The 20,614-nt window shown below is 35.2% G+C and overlaps 1 protein-coding gene across 2 annotated transcripts in view; it reads right to left on the bottom strand.

Annotated features, from left to right (window-relative positions):
* The window catches only part of LOC149774125 (E3 ubiquitin-protein ligase TRIM45-like), a 115,122-nt gene that overhangs the window by 48,786 nt on the left and 45,722 nt on the right, over positions 1-20,614 (bottom strand). The gene's annotated exons all lie outside the window — the stretch shown is intronic.

The following is a 20,614-nucleotide window of genomic DNA, read 5'->3' on the forward strand; positions in this document are numbered from 1 at the left end:
TAATATATTGTATTGTATAGTGTTACAGCATATGTACATTAATAAATCGAATATACATGTACACACATATAACTACAAGTTAGCTATGGCACTTAAATTCCATTCATGTATTAGAAACAAAATATATACCATAAACTTCCGAGATTAATTTGAAACACGTATCCACAAAATCAGTTTGTCATAAATTTAAACGTTCAGTTTGTCATAAATTTAAACGTTTCTGTTCTTTCCTTAGCCGAAAGGGATACGGAATAATGAGCTACAAGGTTAATACGTAACTTCAAATTCCGTTGGAATAATGTGAATAAGTATACGTCCAGACACAAACAAGCAAACATTTTCAATAATTATATTCATCTCATGACACTTTCTGGTTACTACGGCAAATACAATGGCGAATCTTCAAATGTGCACTTTCTGGTTGGACAGAGGTATCAAATAATCTTACTAGTATCAAGGTAGTGTTTTAGTCGACAATGTTAATGGGTACCTTGTATTTCCATTTAATAACTTAAATAGATAATAGTTTTTTTTAAAACATTCTTAACACAATAGTACCCTCTGATACCCGAAGACTGACAGGAATCAATATTTAAAATCGTTTTAATTTAACTTCCATTTAAAATGTGTGTAACCGCACTATGTAGCAATAGATTGCTCTCGACAACCAAACTGAATGATGTAAAATTCCACTAGCTATTGAACTCAAATTGGAATAAACATCTTGTTTACTAGTTGCAATCATGACATAAATACATTCACAATTTGTAATCACTATCAAGACAAAGGTCAGGTACGCAATATAAATAAAATATAATCAACAACATCAATAAGAAAAATATCCAACTTCGTACGACCTTATGATCAGCAGGAGTAGCTATCACAAAAGTTTGCCACTGCAACAGCAATAATGGATGACATTGAGGTACCATGTTCATCAGGGATCAATTATCTCAAAGGACATGTGTGTTTGCAAAATTTCAGGACAATCACGTCAGTTATTTAGGAAAGTATCCAAAAACCATGAGCAAACGGATAGATCACCAGATATATTTAACACATTTTAAGAAGCTCAAACAGATTTTCCTCAATGTGTCAATAAGCACACTTTCAGCTATGGCAAGTTCTGCCATAAAAAATAGGATAAGGGATAGAGTATGAATGAACACTGGACGATGTTTGGCGGAGTGCACTACATAAGTTGTACCATATCTGCTATCAAATATATACATTTTGGAAGTTGACATTTATAGCTAGGTCAATTGTCACCATATTAATTTTGCTTGATGTGTATTAAAGCAGTATGCTTCAGATCTGAACATGAATGTATCTACGACCATGCTTATTGTTAAGGACGTCTCATGATTTTGAGTCCAACCATATCATTCAGTTAATGTTTTTGAACTTTGTCTTTCACGCTTTAATTGGTTTATGATTGCTTTCTTGTATGTGTTCTGGAGAAATATGAAGAAATTTGTTATCAATAATTACTCTTTCTTTTTTCTCCCTATTCGACCTGAAAGAATATAATGAATGCGACATTAGCAACCGTACTATAAATGTCACTTACATCCTCCCAAAACAGAGAACATACATGCATGCACATATTCGTAAATGTAAATAAAATACAAGTCATTGCTTGAACACCCAAATTCCAACTTTCTGTCATTTCTTTATTTTGAAGAAATAGCAATGAACCAAACATACAGTCTTCCGCCATCAAATACTTTTAAATGTTTAGCTAAGAGTGCATATTTTGCAACTTAGTTCCAACTATATACAGATTTTCGGTGACTAACATCATCTGCAATATTTGATGCATGATCACAAGAAAGGAAAACAAGCCTGACATCAAATACATGAGTTTGTGTTTTGTTTTACTTTATTTCATAGGGCCTTCAAACGGTACATACATTACAATAATGACATGTGATCCTAAATAAGAACACATGTGCATTGCAGGATACATATACTCATAACGTAATGGTTCGTAGTAGAATATGTTATATTTTACGAATATTTTTTTAGTAATGACATAATAACTGTATGCAAACATTCATGATGTGTACGCATTTACTAAAACATATATATTAATACTTATTTTTTATTTTTCGCTCTCTATTCCTGAAAGGATATGATCACTGATATTTGACACGGTGAAATAACCTTAGCTTATTGGCGCTCAAAACAAAAGTAGACACGCAGGTTCATATTCGCAAATGGAAATACGCTGTACGTCATGAACTGAAAGAGTATTCAAGAATTATGGTGACTTTAACTAATCTATAATAGGGTTATTTTGTATTTAAATCTCTGAATTTCAGATTTTCCGTCTTTTCGTTAGACTGAAGAGATACAAATTAAGGAGATGCAAAGTTTTCCGCAATAGAATACTCCAAATTGTTTATGAAAAAGTACCGTCTGCTGCTGATTATTACTAGAAAAAATATATCAGACATCTCAGTATCAAGTATATTTTTGTTACAGTTTGTCCATTGTTATTTCACTCTTTTCGCCTTCAAACGGTTAGAGCGTCCACCTCGGATGCGGGAGGGTTTGATCCCCGGCCGAGTCATACCAAAAAGTTATAAAAATGGTATTAACAGGTGCCTCGCTTATCGCTCAACATTAAGAGGTTAGTGTTAGGACTGGTTGGCCTGGTGTCAGGATAATGTGACAGGGTGGGACATCATGCTACATGTGTGTGGCATGATGCCCGAGTGCTAGACATCCCTGAAAACTGCCACACTGCTGATAGAGTACCGATATGGCTGAAACAATTGTAAAGCTAAGTTTGAAAAATCCAAATCCAATGTCTGACACGGTAACCACTGCAACCCACTCATTGCAAGTCAGATATGATAACTACTACAACCCACTCATTGTAAATCGGATATGTTAAACACTGCAATGTAATGGTTGCAAGTCAGACCTGCTAACCACAGAATCTTACTGGTTGTAAATCAGATATATTAACCAAAGCGGCATACTGATTTAATTCATTCTAGCTGACCATGCTTTTAAGAAATATATGCTAACCATTGCTTGTAAGTAAGACATGCTAACTAGTGTTTGTTAAAGTAAGACATCCTAACCAGCTCATTTAAGTAAGACATGGTAACAACTGATTGTAGGTATGGTAAGACATCCTAACCGCTGCCGGTAAGTAATACATGCTAACCAGTGCTTGTAAGAAAAACATACTAATCAATGCTTATAAGTAAGACATGCCAACCAGTATTTGTAAGTAAAACATAATATACAGTGTATGTAAGTAAAACATGCTAAACATTGTTTGTAAGTAAGACACGGTAAACATTATTTGTATGTAAGACATGCCAATCAGTGTTTGTAAGTAAGACATGATAATCAGTGTTTATATGTTAGAGATGCTAACCAGTGTTTGTTAAGTAAGACATGCTAATCATATCTTGTAAGTAAGAGATGCTAACCAGTGTTTGTAAGTATGACATGCTAATCAATGATTGTATGTTAGAGATGCTAACACGCGTTGTGTAAGTAGTAAGACATGCTTACCAGTTCTTGTAAGTAAGACATTCTACCAGTGCTTGCAAGTAAGACATGATAATCAGTGTTTGTAAGTAAGAGATGCTAACCAGTGTTTGTAAGTAAGACATGCTAACCAGTGCTTGTAAGTAGGACATGATACTCAATGATTGTATGTTAGAGATGCTAACACGCGTTTGTAAGTAGTAAGACATGGTAACCAGTTCTTGTAAGACATGATACCAGTGTTTGTAAGTAAGACATGCCAACCAGTGTTTGTAAGATATTCTAATCAGTGCTTGTAAGTAAGACATGCTAACCAGTGCTTGTAAGTAAGAGATGCTAACTGGTGTTTGTAAGACATGTTAGGCATTGTCTGCGAATTGGTGAATGTTCTGTACATTTGGACATGTGAAAGGACATTAGGATTATTTTGAATTTTAGTCACAATTCAGTATCGTTTGAATTTTATTTTGTATATACTCGTGAAATGCGTCCTTTGTTGTATTTTCCTGAAATTGTTGGTTTCACTTGTCTATGTTATATATTGTAATACCTAGATTTGTAACAGCAGCAATGACAAAATTTCAAGATGTATGCCATTCTGGCCACGTTTTGACTGATACCATTGTTAGTTAGTACGTACAGACATCATAAGAAGTCTTTTGGTGAAAGCACAATTTCGTCATGACCAGCCATGTAGAAGAAGAAGTCATGTCAAGCTTTTCAAAATGGCCATGGTGGTAATTCTATTAGAAGCAGCGTGAGTATCACTTTCATTTATGACCCAATAATCATAGAAATAATTCATCATCTGTGAAATGAAGACTCTTTACAAAAGTGAAAACTACAAATGACTCTACAGACCAAGCTGTGGAGTCATTTTCAGTTGTTCTCATATAATGTATGAAAAGTGAATTAATTTGATTTATTCATTGGAACTACAAAGTAGTCATTTACATTTTGGACTAAACACTACTTTGGGATTATTGAGAACACATTCAAAGACATACTAGAGTGTGTCATTCTAGTACAAAAACAGATTACAAATACTGGCACATCTGCACAATCAATAATATTGGTAGTAAATCACATCAAAGACGATTGGTACATTGACACATTCAAGACTTTTGTTGTATCTTCCTTAAATTGTTGACTTCATGTCTTGTTACTTATATTAAGGTCTAGATTTGCAACAGGAGCATTGATAAGATTTACAAGATGGATGTCATTGTAGCCATGTTTGATATCTGATTCATACCGTACATACAGATACCATACAAAGTATGTTGGCGAAAGCAAAATGCCGACATGACCAGCCATGTAAAGGCAGTTATGTTAAGCTTTTCAAGATGGCCATCATAATCAGCATATTAGAAGAAGCGTGGGTGTCACTTGTATTTTCGACCAAATAAACATCACAGTAATTATTTCAGTGAGTGCCCAACTCTTGATTTGAGTATGCATTTAGAAGAGATAGCGATAACACCATTTTTCAAGTTCGACACCGTGGCAGGTATATTCAGTGTCTGAATGGCTTTGTTAGAACCCACTATGCGTTACATACGCCAATCAATTAAGGGGGATTTGTGATAACAATGATTTCACGATGGCCGTTGTTGTGGCCATATTGAACATCATAGTTTCGCAATTTTCTGGTTACCAATGATGTATCATAAGAAGTCTTCTGGTGAAAGTATTATGGCAATGTTACATTTCTTTCAGGAATATTAACAGATTTGCAGATATGAAAGGTATTCACATGACCTGTTTTGGGATCGTGGATGGGGGTTGAAGTGGGTGCGCTGATGTTATTATGCTGCTAGGCTGAATAATGTTGCAAATTGGTTAACATGCGTGCTGAAAATACATATAGTTCACACAGTTTGCCATATATAGAGTACTTATGGTCACAAATTTCATTTTTACACCCTTCATTTTGAGACTGAGGCTCAAATATTGAAAAGAAACATTGATATTTTTTGTATACATCACCTTCCTAAATAACGTTATATTCGCTAATGTAACATTTGACACATATAAACTATACTCACTGCTTACGGGTGCATTATATTACCATTCATAGGTCTATCAAGAAAACTCAGTGATGGCTACAGGACTAATGCACTATTGGGAACTTGTGTCCTGAAAGTGAGTGGAATATGAAGGTGTGCAATATCATAAAATACTGAACGATTCTGACGATGTAAAGTTAACGGAGAAAGAAATGAGCACATAATAAATGCGTGTATCCCTTCCATATCATACAGATTGTAGAAGTCGCAGTATATATATAACGGAAATTAAATTGAAATATCATAGAGGAGGACATTATATAATCTGAATCTTATTTCGATGTATTTATGATAATAATTAGTTTGACAGCATGTAGGCTCAGGGATACAAGAAACAGCAAATGTTGCATTGCGTAAAAGTAATGAAGGTGGATAGTGAGTTGGAAAACATGTAACATTGTTTGACCGTAAAACTCAATCATTAATTTAGTTAACACGTTATATGCTAGCAACAGACTGCTATATTAGTAGAATTCAGCCGTACAATAAAGCAGCACTCTACACTCAGAGTAAGAACACTTTTGCTAGATGATTTCTCAGCTAAAGATAAGGTGCCTCATTGCAAAAGATCAAAGCAGCTAATGCGTACCTTAATATTTTAATAGAGATAAGCTTCACAGAATCAGCAATAAATGATATAAAACTTATCGAAATGAATGGTCCATACTTATATATATATATATATATATATATATATATATATATATATATATATATATATATATATATATATATATATATATATATATATATATATATTCCTAAGAGATAAATATAGTTTCGTTCAACCCATGCAAATTCACCAGCAATCCGAACGAAGTAGTAAACCCGAGGAGGCTGTCAATATCATATTCGTATGATGGTCTTATAAACCACGTTGAAATGTGCCATACATAGTTGTATCTACGAGGGACAGTCAGTGTCATATTCGCATTATGGTCTTTATAAACCACATAGTTGTATCTACGCGGGGCAGTCGCTGTTATAGTCTAAGTATGGTCTTTAGTAACCACTTTGAAATGTAACACGCGTAGTTGTACCTGCCTTTTATGTGTATATATGTTCCAACAACCCGCGGAAATAGTCACTCCAACGATCGGAGTAGTGCCCGCTTGTTACTCGAATGAGGCCCAAGTGTCTATTCAACAAAATTACTACATAAGCGAATCCCCTCAAATAAATTTTTTATAGTGGCCAAAAACAGTTTGGATTGGTAAATATAATTCACTGGGATCCCCGAGGTCACGCCGTTCAACACAGGTGAAACATGTTATCATACCAGTATACGATTTATCATAAACAGACATATGATGACTGTCGACAGGGAGAATGTCACAATACATGATGCGATCAATGCGTGGATGCAGAAAAAATATACCAACGTTGGCAGACAATGGGAAACTGCCACTGCAAAAATCCAAATCGGATCCTGCTTCAGAAACGTGTCCATACAATCATGACTCGACATAATATTACTCGACATCTAACTGCTGAAGCCAACGGTGCGATGACAAACCTTATCGCCAGTTAGGAATGTGCATTCATCGCACGAATGTATGAAATGGCCCTAGGAGAAATCGCTTCCTACTTTCCCAATATCGATTGAGAATCGTTATCGCGCTTGATAATTTATTACGCCACTAAAATCATTTACCTCTAGGAGGCTGTTTTATTTTCAGTCAAATAGCAAGAACATATCAGTTGAAAAGTACACGTCGATAGACGAACTCTCGTAGATCAGATAAAAGATATAATTCAACAAATACCAGCGCGAGGATGATTACGGGAAATGACATCGCCGAAACTGGGTATTATCCTAACTTATTGTTGAGGATTATGTCGTTTACTCTTTGTTCGAACAACCCGCCGTAAAAATCACACCCACGATCGGAACAGTGCCCGTTCGATACTAGAAAGAGACCCAGGGGTATATTCAACAAAATAACTACATAAGCGGATCCACTCAAACAAATTTTTAAAGTGGCCAACACAATTTCGATTGTTAAATATAATTCACTAGAATCCCTCGATGTCACACCGTTCAAAAGCCAAATGAAACATGTTGTCATACCTGTGTGAGATTCATCATAAATAGACATATGATGACAGTGGACAGGGACAAATGTCACGACAGACGATGTGGCCAATGTGTAGCTGAAGAAAATTATATAAATCATTTAATACAAGCGCGAGGGTGATTGCGGGCAACGACATGGCCGAAACTGGGTATTATCCTAATCTGTTGTCGAGGCTTATGTCGTTATTAATTTCATGCTGTGTTTTGATGCACGACTATAAGGCGTGTAGGTTTACAGGCGCATTCAACATCAACACGATCTCAAATGGTAACCACAATGCTACCATCTAATGTTTATTATACACTGATGAGAATTCACAACGAAATGAAAGTAAATTGCCAGATAAGTGCACGGGATCACACAGAAGTGAATTAATAAAAAATTATCAATCATCTGTTTATCAATAGAATGTAATATATATATATATATATAGAGAGAGAGAGAGAGAGAGAGAGAGAGAGAGAGCTAAACCTGAGACAGACATGAAAATGCGACGCGGACGTAATCAGGGAAGTAGTCATGAGCGTCCATGTTGGTCAACGAGTACCTATTGTTTGATTTCATCTCGCAATAGCCAAATGATCCGGAAATGAAGTGATGTTTTCGCGGTCGCACGAGTGGACACAGTTATGAAAATTGTGTACAATTAATTCTACATGTTAATGCGTACACCACCATAGACCTTATGATCTCGTCAGGAATATTAATCGCGGGCGTGACTTTCACAGACACAATCTCCCGATCGAGACTACAATATATTGAACTACCGGCAAACATCAATTTCATCAACAAATTCGCATCATTCCTTGAAATTCAACAGCAAAACTTCAAATGTGTTGTGTAACAGCTTCACATGTAACTATATTTTTACATAGGAAAAAAAACTACCCTTGATTCTCACGTGGTGCTATTTAATCTACACAAATACCATTGTGAAGAATGCATCTGCGTCCCCTAAACCGGCGTCGAAAACGATTGCTCATCAAGCATTATCGGTACCGGTCGAGCTACGAAGATAGTCGTGCTCACCAATGCCACAGTCGTCGCCGTCAAGGGCGTCACGGTTTAGTTATGATACAGATATGGCCGGGCTAAAATATATTACCATCGTCATTGTTGCAGTAACCACATTTATAATTTCGCCGATTATAGGTCGTCATTGTGGTTTATCTCGGTATAATTTCAATGTAGTTTTTCCTGGCTCGGTCGATATGATTAACGCTACGACTACATTACCCGCGACTATTCCAAAGACTGCACCGGCCATTGTAACAAAGTTGACACCATAGCTTCCATTATACCTGGACGAACTCTCAGGGCAACCATGATAAGAGATTGTGTACAATGATTTAACGTTTTCCTACGCAGACAGTTACCTTGCAGTTCCTGATGCTGCAGGTGCAGGTGGTAAAGGTGCCTGGGATTAAATCGTTGGTGCCTAGGCCGAGGCAGGTACTGCTGGTCACGTTTTGGTTCGTTTTGTGGCTGATGCCATTTTAGGCGATAGTATCACGGGCAGAATACCTATTACAGTCAAGATGAAACTGACTACCGTTATTCCCTCTGTGATATTTGGTCTCGGGAACGAAATATAATCGCGATACGGTCACGCGGAGGCTTGTAATCCATGGCATATCTTTCTGCTAATATATCATATAATGGAATTATTTCTACTCGAAAAATGGCATTGATGTTTGTAAGTTCTTCTATACTGGTACCAATACAATCTCGTTCCACTTGCATTTCCTCAACACTCAATCCACTCTTTTTAAGATCGACCATTTCATATGTGGTAATATAGGCACCAATCCTTGTGAATTGACTCCACGGTATTTCACTTCGCAGGTTCGCCGATAAAATATATATTAGTTGTAGTTCCCTTAACATAAACGTATCCGCGATACCTCTAACAGATAAACAGCCAAACTCATCGACGGAAACTCAGCATAATCTGTAATAGTGTCGCCAACAAACCCTGGTATATTCACGGAATCAGATATGGCATTATTTAAGATTAATGATGTGAATGCGTGTTTGTGCGTTGTCGTCGTGTCATATTACTCAGGAAATAAGTTAGAAAACTCTTCTACGACGGCCGATCTTCCTTACCGTTTTGCCAGACAGCAACTGTGGTTTTCTGTTTTCCATGATAGCTATCTACAACTGTTCCACAATCTGAGTATAAAAAATACATTCCCGTTGGTATATGTACCGAATTTACAGAATTTCTCAGATTTTGAGGTTCAGTGTCGCGATTAAATTAGATTATCATTAATTGATTTCATTCTATATAAGAGCCTTTATTTCTATAACCATGCAGTATTTATAATACATATATTATAAGCATGCAGATGCAAAAGAAAGTAAACTATTTAATCGAAATGTACTGAACAACTTTTGTTTCCATTCATTCCCTTGAAAATCTACTACGACTCTTGTTGGATCGAGTAGACGCTGCATATCTGAATCATTGTCCATAACAATGTCCACTCCGGGGTACTCTCTGAATATTACCACTTAGGTGTGGCGTCTTCTACTAAACGTTGAGCTGATGCTATATTCGGCATGTGTGCGCTTAACACAAGACTTTCACGTAAGCGTATACGAGATGTAAAAAAATGTCACAATACGTTTGAATCCGTGAAAAATATCCAGACGTTAGGATCACTCATCTACTAGCGGAGACCGGGCTTGGTGTGCATACGGTTCCCCACTGCTCTAATTAATCGCATCATAAAAAAAAAATAAACAAGACAAAAGTATAATGTTCAGTCGCTACAGCAACTTGCTCCGTGGTGATTGGTTGCCGGTGTTCCGGTGAAAGTGAAATTGCGTGTAATATTTTCAAGGACGAATATATAAATATGTATTATGTGCACCACTGGCAAACTAATCGCAAAAGACACGCTGGAGATCCTCTGATGCGTGATATAGATACCAATCAATTCAATTTTGCCACTGTTATAACAAAGTTTAAAGTCGGCTAGATAGGATCCCACAGAAATAATAATATTCATAATAATAAATATATTTGTGTCCATCGTAATGTATTCTCCTTGCTGACATTTACGTCAAGACACGCTAACATTTGTTTGGGTAATTATATAAATATTTGCAAGAACAAACATCATTCGTGGCTACGTTTAACTGTAAAGATTGAAATTCGTTTGATAATGCAATACATGAAAATCATGTGGCTTTGTTGTAATAAAGTAATATGACCCACGTTGAGATACCTGTCACGTGATCTTGCTATTAAAGTTGGGCCCACGTTTAAAATTGCGTTAGTTGTTGTTGTACTAAAATTAATTTTAACGATTACAGCGCGGGAGCTACGTCAACGTCAATTTTCAGCGATAACTGTCCAATGCCGCGAAAACCAAATAATACTATCCCAATATGCAATAACGGGTCGAGTAAACTAAAATAAAATGAAGCAAGCAAAAACACAGACATCGAAGTGAAGAGACTTTAGCTTATGTACTAAAATGATTGTTATATTTTCTCCCATTGTCGAAAATGGTGCAGGCTCTGCTGACCGTATTCGTGGGCAAAAATATATTTAATGTCACGATAGATCCTAAACAATATGATACTGAGATCATTGGTGGTAGTGAGGGATTATATATTGGAATATTTATCCACTGTGCGATATTACTCCGCTGGTTTTATAAACCACTCGCGCGGTAATGGTAGGTGATAACAACTGAAGATAAGGCAACAATCTAAGGGCAACTTTTGAAGGGTGTTATTACCGGAAGAGCAAATATAATCCACGTAATTTTGGTAATTTTGAGATGAACGTTAGTCCGAACAGACGTCGGTTCGGATCAAATGGATGGCAATGATATCTTCAAGAGAGTGGCGAAAATGACTCCAACGATGACCACCCGATTTGTACAATAAGTAATACAATCGACTTATTCAAAGATTTACGTAATTGTGTCATTATGGTACAAAAACACATTCAAAACTATTGGCACATTAGCACATTCAATGTTATTGTAAATCATCTATTTTCAAGATGGATGCAATTGTACCATACTTCATATCCAATTGACAACATGTCTAGTTAGTACGTATATACAATACATCGTACGAAAGCTTTTAGTGAAAGCAGAATGTGGACTTAAAGAAATGCAGAATAAGTAGTTATATTAAATTTGCCAAGATGGCCACTGTGGCAAACATATTATAATCAGCATGGGCATTATTTTTATTTACGATCAGCTAAACATCAAAAGAAGTGTTTCAGTGCATTCTACCTGCTGATATAACCATTGATTCAGGATAAATATTGATAGCAAGATTTTCAGGTTGGCCACTGTGACATGCATATTCGATGTCTAAATGGCACCGTTAGGACTAACTTATGCTCATACGACCATCCATTCAGGAGGAGTGGTTATAATAATAATTTTGTCTATGGCCGATGTTTCGTATGTTAGAAAGATTAGTAAAAACAAACACCTTTTGCTGACTGGCGGACTAGCAGAGCTAACGGATACATTCGGACTACATCCGACATATTTTCAGTGGGAAATTAAGCACTGATTTATATATAACACACGTTGCCATGAAAGGTAAGGGAGATAATGTGCATATTTGACGATGTTCTGTAGAATGTTTTAGACACTATTTAATATGTATGAAACCCAATACAATACCAATTTGATCTTCGCCTGCTGTGTTTTGAAACATAATTGAAACCAGGATGGCTATACATTATGGACATTTATAACAAACCTTTAAGTAGTATTAATTTCAATGTTTTAGCAATTATAGCCTGGACAACAACTAATTTCACAAAGTCAGCTTTTCTTTGTTGTGACATCAATATTGTAACGACTATGTTATACTCAAGCTACACATTGAGTATGTTTTGTTGAATAGGATAAGAAAGTGTTGTCCGTATTTCTAAAATTTTATTCCACATTTGGGAATAAGTTTTAAGATTGTATTTTCCTTCATGTGACCTTGAATTGTGAAACAAAACATATAATGTTACTCGCATTATACATTTAGAAAAAGGGCAACTAGTTATCATCTCAAATCTTGTACAGTAATGGGCCAGACGGTCACTAATGAAACAGGACGGACAGCTGGGGGGATAATGTCACATGATAATAGGCACATCTTAAAATAAACGCTATGATTCATTTGTCCAAAAATGTGTCCGTTTCTACGTGTTTACAGAAAGAAGGATGCTACTTCCTTTTCCCTCGAAGCAATAAATTTGGCGAATAATTGGTTTTCATAACTGTATTCGTCTTAGAAATCATATAATAACTTCATATAATGCATTTGTACTTTTTTTACTGAAAGTGGCTATACTTTTACTATCTTTTGTCTCTCTTTCTTCCAGAATGAATATAATGAGTCTGATATTATTCAAGGTGATATAAATTCCACTTAATTGCTCTCAAAAGAGGGAATATACCCGCATACACATATCCGCAAATGAAAATACAGTGTAAGCCACACAGTGCAGGTCCTTACATGTAAGAAAGTAATCCATGAAAGTTTTCGTTGTAACTGATTTACTGTAAGGATTGTGTCTTATATAAATCTCTGAATTTTAACTTTCTTGTCCTGTCATTATTCTGAAGAGATATAGATTAACAATCTGTTAAGTTTTCTGCCATTTAGTACTTCATCATCTTTGGATAAATTGTACAGTGAACTGCTGGTTACAAGAAAAAAAAAACGGTTATACAATATTGGGATGCGCCAGATTAAAAGAACGTTTCAACATGAAAATCAAAAAGTATAACAAAAAAAAAAGAAATTGGGATGCCGCAAGTTTCGATCTCTCGACCTCTTGCTTGGCAGACGTTATTCATAAAAGATAGTTTCAATATAAAAAATGGGATGCCGCGAGTTTCGGACACGCGACTTCTTGCGAACGTTACAACATAAACATATAATTTTTAAAAAAAGCGCAATACACCATTGGGATGAACGACTTTAAAAAGGAAGTTGAAACACAAGAAAGTAAACCAAAACAAATGGGTTCCACGAGTTTCGAACTCACCAATTCTTCTTTGGCAAGAGAGAGTCACGATAAATAGTTTCTACATAAAAATGAAAAAAGTAAAAAAAAAATAAAAAGATGAGCGTGTTGAAAAGAATGTTTCAATATAAAATACAATAAAAGTTAAAAGATAGCAAATTGGGATGCCGCGAGTTTCAAAATCGGGACATTATGCTTGGCAGAAGTTAGTCATAAAAGAAAGTTTCAATATAAAAAAATGGAATGCCGCAATTTTTTAACTCGTCACGTCTTGCTTGGCAGACTTTATTATAAAATAATGTTTCAACGTAAAAATACCAAAGTAAAAATAAACCAAAAAATTGGGAAGACAGGGTTTCAAAGAAAGTTTCAACATAAAAATGTAACAAATAAAATAAAAATTATAACAAGATTGGGATGCCGGTAATTTCGAACTCGTGACCTCTTGCTTGGCAGACGAATCATAATACAAAGTTCCAGCATACAAATACAAAGTTTTGAAAAAATGACAACTTTAAAAACTTCAATGCGCGAGTTAAAAAGAAAGTTTCAACACAAAAATAAAAGAAAAGTAAAAGACGATAACAACAAAATGGGATCTGCGACTTTAAAAGAATGTTTGAACATAAAAATTAAAAAGGAAGTAAAAATACAATATAAATGAAAAATACGTATGTCACAAATTTCGAACTCTCGACGTTTCTTTTGGCACGCTGGCCACAGAAACACATGTGGTGTTGATATACAAGATTGCAGTTGTTGAACGAAGATCATAAAGTATCCTTTGGTGAATAGTATGGGGATAGTGGATCAGGATTGGCACTAAATATTGGTTTAATGTTCGTGTTGATTTTATTACATAGTTTGCAACATTATGCTGAGTATGCATAATAGGTCATTCTGGTCCAATTTATCAGGTTTCTAAAACAATTTGTACAGTCTGGAATATAAACATGATATCGGCCACCTTTACAGATAGAGCACGCAGATAAAGAACCTGTTGTTTGGCCATTTCGAATAACTGGTACAAAATCTGTTGTACAAATTTTCATTATGGTTTTAATATTCATAACCACACATATTTTGTTCTATGGCATATATAGGAGAGATAATTTTTCAGAATACCTCCATTTATACTAGCATTACTTTAAGTTGAATCAATATTAATCTTGAAACTTGTTTCTCCATTACTTGAATTCCTAGATCTATGACAGTATCTGCAAACTTAGCAATATCACCATAAGTCAGTATACTAAATGGTCTATATATATATATATATATATATATATATATATATATATATATATATATATATATATATATATATATATATATATATGGTAATCGTATAATTCATAGATTCAACGTTAAATGACTTAGAATGCAATCGTTGTTGTTTTTTTATATTAGAAAGATACATTGTATATAATGCTATGCTGACTAACGTAGACACGTACACAAAAATTAGTATTATATATTGATTCTATACCACGAAGAACTGTCTTCGATATCCTACTTCTCTAAACATTAATAACGCGTATGAGTGAGATTAATCGAATCAAATGGCTTGAAAAAATTCAGTAGAAGACAAAATAATCTGAAAACAGGTCTGCTTAACTATTTATAGACCAACGTTTGAAGACTAAGCATGTTAATACGGGAAATTACCCTGTCGGAAACAAATTTTCAGCTTCATAGGTTAGCTCCCTTTCACTTGGCCATGCAGTGTCTTTTTATTCAAACTAGCGCTGACGTTCTTATATAGCACACCGATGTGTAGAACGCCTTGATATGTGTTGAGATCATTTAATACAGTTCTTTATTTATTGACAAATGATACTTTTACCCACGCATGCCTGCCAGAAAAAACACAGAATTAGACAAATGGGTCAATATTGGAGTAGTTTATGTCCCAGTGTGTTTTAATATCTCATTGAAAATACTTCAGAGTAATTACTTATAGTTTAAAGTATTAACGCATTATACTAACTCGACACTTTCATTGGAAAATTGTTACTGCAAGAGATAAACTCATTGCTGCTTATGAAATGTCCCTATATTTTAATTGGTCTCGCAGCAACGAAAACAGTGCACACGCCGTATCTTGTGTGGGCTTCACCTTTGATCCATTGACTTGACCATACAGAACACGACACAAAATATATAAATGATGCTGCATAGTTGCGTTGACATTTCGCTATAAAATCCAAAAACATATTCAATAGAATGTAGGATACTGGAAACAAAATAAATCATCGACAAAGTTGTTGTTATGCCTAAGAAATAGTTGAGAAAATTGCAACACCTCGTCTAATCATTGTGTATACATTAAATAACATTAATTTAAACGTTGTGTTTGTACTTTCAAGCAATGCAATCTGGACACGTACATAAGGTACAAATATATTTTTTGTTGTTGAGGCCATGACGTTGAACTAACAACCTCGTTGTCTTGAACACAACACAAATATCTCGTGTTATATTAACGATAAGCTATCGTCCAAATGTTGTGTGCATTTAAATACTTAAAGTTGAGACTCTGAAACAGGTTGCTTAACTATATTCCCTTCTTTTAGTATTGACCAATATCAACCACGCCGAGTCACATTATGATTCTGGGTAAAGTTTTCTGTCAACATCTTCATAAAGCTTGAAATGGTAAGTACCGAATAATCAATAAGTAGCATAGCATATCATGCACTTTTTGAAACGAGTACGATAATTATGTTGTCGGTAAAGCTCACTGTGTACACTTGTAAACGTAAAAAGCTGCAGTAGTAGTTTCATGGAGGTCCTGGATCACTTTTTCCTCCGTGCAAAAATTGAGCGATGCCCTCTTGATAAATACAGCTAGGGTGTCGGGGTTTCTGGCTCAGTTGTTTGTTTATTTTGTGCGTGAGAGTGTGTTTTCTGTGTCAGTGTGTATATTAAATATGTTATCGTTTGTTATGTGCATGTATGTGTCCGATGGCGAATCGACGAATGCCATCGGTGGAGTATCGGTTATAATCAAATGGGCAAAGTCCTTTTATGGTAATGAGTGCGTAAAGATGTGATGTCGATGGGATTTGAATGTCCTCATGGTGCAATAGTGTAGATAACTATGTATTGCTTGTCTGTAGTGATCGATCCTAGCGATTTTAACGACATTTTATTTTACACCGTTAGCTTTTTTCATTAAGGTGCCATCGCCAAGACCGATGCGGTACATTTTGGATCGAAGTTCGATAACCTCAACACTTTTTGAACTTTCCTCGGACTTTTTTGTTATTGTTGCAGAGGAAAGATCTGTGTGGGATAGTCGCTGAGATCGACAAGTTATTTGTGGTCGAACATGTCTTGCTACAAATCATCGGTGTGAATTTTTTGCACGTGCAAGTCTGTATCAGTCATGAGCTAAGTAGCCCGATCTCCATATTTGTTTTTGATAAAATCACACAAAAAACTTGTGCATGAGTATTTTGGAGAGATCGAGAATGGTCGCGCCGACGTAGATAAGATTATCGAGCTTGGGATTGTTTTGTTTCTGCATTCGATGGTGACGATATCTTCATCAAAGATTTTGATGTGGAGAATGGCATCATAGGCTGTTAACAATTCGTTTGCCGGTGTCGAGTGTTTCTCATGTTTGTTTTTTTTTTTTTCTTCTGAAAACGCTGTTGTTCATAAGTTTGAATAAACGTTTTACAGAAGTCTGTGGTGGTTTTACCCGTTGTTTCGTGTATAGATTGATGTAGGTTTTCATCTACGGGGACTGTTGAAACTTGAGATTGCGATGAATTTTATGGAGCAATAGTCGGTTCTGGATAGCTTTTTAGAGAAGACGATGATGCAAAATGTACAAATTTTTATCCACGAGAAGGGGAATACGTTTTTTTCCACCTTGTTGTCTCCCAGACAGAACTATTTTTTATCGCACTGTTCCCGAGACAGCATTTCGTTATCGATAAGAAATCGTTCAGTGCAGAATGGATAATCGTTGTGAGCAGCGTAGAGATGGCCTAGATAAACGAGATCGACCTAGACGAAATGGCCTACTTGATTGGCGAATCCTGCTCGATTTTCTTAAAGGGACTGTTCTCCGGTGATCAAGTGAAATCCGCTTATGGGAAGGGTTTGTGACATGGCCCAATTATAGAGTTTGTTGGCGTCGAGATAAATGATGCCTGTGGACGACTTCGTGGGATTGTAGTTGGTCAAATAAAAGGGCTTTGAAGCCCTTGGAAGCTTTGATATGTATCTGATTCAATCAATAATGACGATGCACTATTCGTTACTTCAGTAACGGTAAGGAAACTAGAAATATAATCTGCACCTTCGAGTATTGACTCGCACTTTAATACCAAGTTGCATGGTCAATTTTTCTTTTTATCAAATTTAGAACTGTAGTACAATCTTGTCAGGTGTTATTTGGCAGACACTTAACATTATCTCATTAAACGCTTGACTAAAATATTGGAATGATCTATTGTGAATGACCTATTGTGAATGAACTATTGTGAATGACCTGTTGTGATACGAAGCGGTGCTATGGACATTTAATTCTAAATAAGAAAACATCTACTAGAAATGAACTGAAAGCTTCGTGTTAAAAAGGTGCAAAGGATTCATGGAACAGTTTGTGATTAATATACACATTAAAGAATCATAAAGCAAATTTATGGGATACATACACTTGTATTTTTTGCTATGCTGTTTGCTTCAATGATGACTCATAACAAATAGCACACATCAAGATCAGCTATCACATTATGTGCTGGCAGACATGGGTTTGCAATTGGTCTCACCTTATGATCAAACAAGCATAGTAGGTACTAAAAGTTTAAATGCATGCCGAACTAGAGTTAGCGTAGACCAAGTTCTGCTAGAAAATTAAATCAGGATCAATAATGTTCAATTTAATTATAAACAGTGTGAAGATCACACAACATGCTCTACTAGAGAATCTGGATGCATATCATATGGCTTCTGATAAACTGACTAATCAACAAGTCTATTGATTTAGGGCAATTTTAAGAACCAATTATCAAATAAAATCATATGCAAATAGTTTACGGATTCAATGGAAAGACCGGCCTTTCAGCTAGTTATCACTGTTAAACTCTCATCAGTTTCAAAGCTATTACATCAGTCTTCAAAGTCGAAATTAATTCAATACTCAAAGCTTTAGTGAAATTTATTTATCACAGTAATGTATCATGATGGCTTTATCCAGGCACTATATGACAAAATGAATTTCCGCACTTTATCTGCAGGTAATATCACACTGGCATATACCACTGTTGATAATAACTGTGATTTCTATGGGGTTTTTATACAAGTGTACATTCCTCAGATTATTTATTTATGTTTGTACTAACTAAATGTGTGTACACTATATTTATTAAGAAGGATATTAAATCAAACAAATATGGATGCACGAGAACTTTTACATTTTTTGTTAGCATGCAGTAATCTTTTCTTCAACAATTAATACAAAATCAATTAAAATATCCACTGTTTGTCTCTTCCAGAATCATGAGAAAAAAAAACCCAGGAAATAATTGCACAGATCAGAGCCAGATTATAAAAAATAAAATGATGTGTTAAAAGAATTAATACAATCTTCATATATGAAAAATACCTGTAAATTTTATCAATAATGTCCATACCGTATACTTTATTAGATGAAAAGGTAATGTGCTACCCTATGCACTAAGATCCTGAACTGCATCTCAAATATATGGTCAACATATTGATCAAGCATAGAGGATGTCATCTTTCGACACAGTTAACTTATTTCTTCTTATGTTCTTCACAGCAGGTGCCAAAATATTTTCTTACAATCATAGACATTATCAATTATATGAAAATTGAGACAAAAGTTTTCTATTTGTTATGCAATGTTCATTTTTAAAAAAATCATTTTCCGATAAATTGTGGCTGCAAATGCAGTGAATGTGCTTACAGTTACAATATTAGGTTGTACAAGTTCACTGTCTGTCTTTCTGTCTCTCTGTCTCTGTCTCTCTATCTCTCTCTCTCTCTCATACATTCATACACTTCATGTTGTCTTAGGTTACAGAGAACTAAGGACACTAAAACTGCATTCACAGGAAATGCAGGTTACGTGTGATAAATGCAGCGACTTATACGAAACAACGGCAATCCTTCTGCAGCTGTAATACTGAACAAATTCATGGAGTTCATAGTATAGCTGAGCACTGATTTTCCATCAGATTTGTTTTAAGAGAATAAGTAAGCTTGATTCATTATAATATTGTAGAGTCTGATATGAACTGTGTAGATATTATTTCAATCAAATATTCCATGCAATGTTGAATGAAACGAATCAAAATACCAACATGAACCTTTTACATTAAAAGTTAGCACAGAGCATCTATTAATTCAAAATATTTAACATTTCTTGCTACAATCTTGCCAAAAATTCCTTTGTTGAGGAAAGCACAAAGCATTATGACAGGACAGCCATTAATGGCATTTCTGAATATGTGGCACATACTTGAGAATACAGCTTCATGCATATCTTATAATAACCATTTTTATTGACAGTGCACTTGCATATTTCACTCTCTACCCAAACATGTTTAGCAAAAGCAAAACAGAAAGAAAGAAAAAAAGGAACAGGCCAACATATTGAAGTTCTCTAATCATAGTGTTAACAAAAACTCACATTGCATTAACTTATGCAGTTAAGGACTACAAGGAAGAAGGTTTGGGGCTATGATCCTTGGCATAATTATCAAATTGGTATTTTACATCAAACGAAACAAAATGTATGCAAAGAATAACACTTTAAGGCTTTTTTGTATTTATTCCTCTCTTCAGTCCCATCCTCAAATGCAGCTTCTCTCTACCAGTGGTGGATACACATTCTCAGACTTCTGTGAACTTCTCAAAAGCAAAGGATATTCTTCAAAATATTTCTAGTAGTGCACTGG

Source organism: Sinohyriopsis cumingii, unplaced genomic scaffold (genome assembly GCF_028554795.1).
Source record: "Sinohyriopsis cumingii isolate HCF-2022 unplaced genomic scaffold, ASM2855479v2 utg000426l, whole genome shotgun sequence".
NCBI classification, from domain to species: domain Eukaryota; kingdom Metazoa; phylum Mollusca; class Bivalvia; order Unionida; family Unionidae; genus Sinohyriopsis; species Sinohyriopsis cumingii.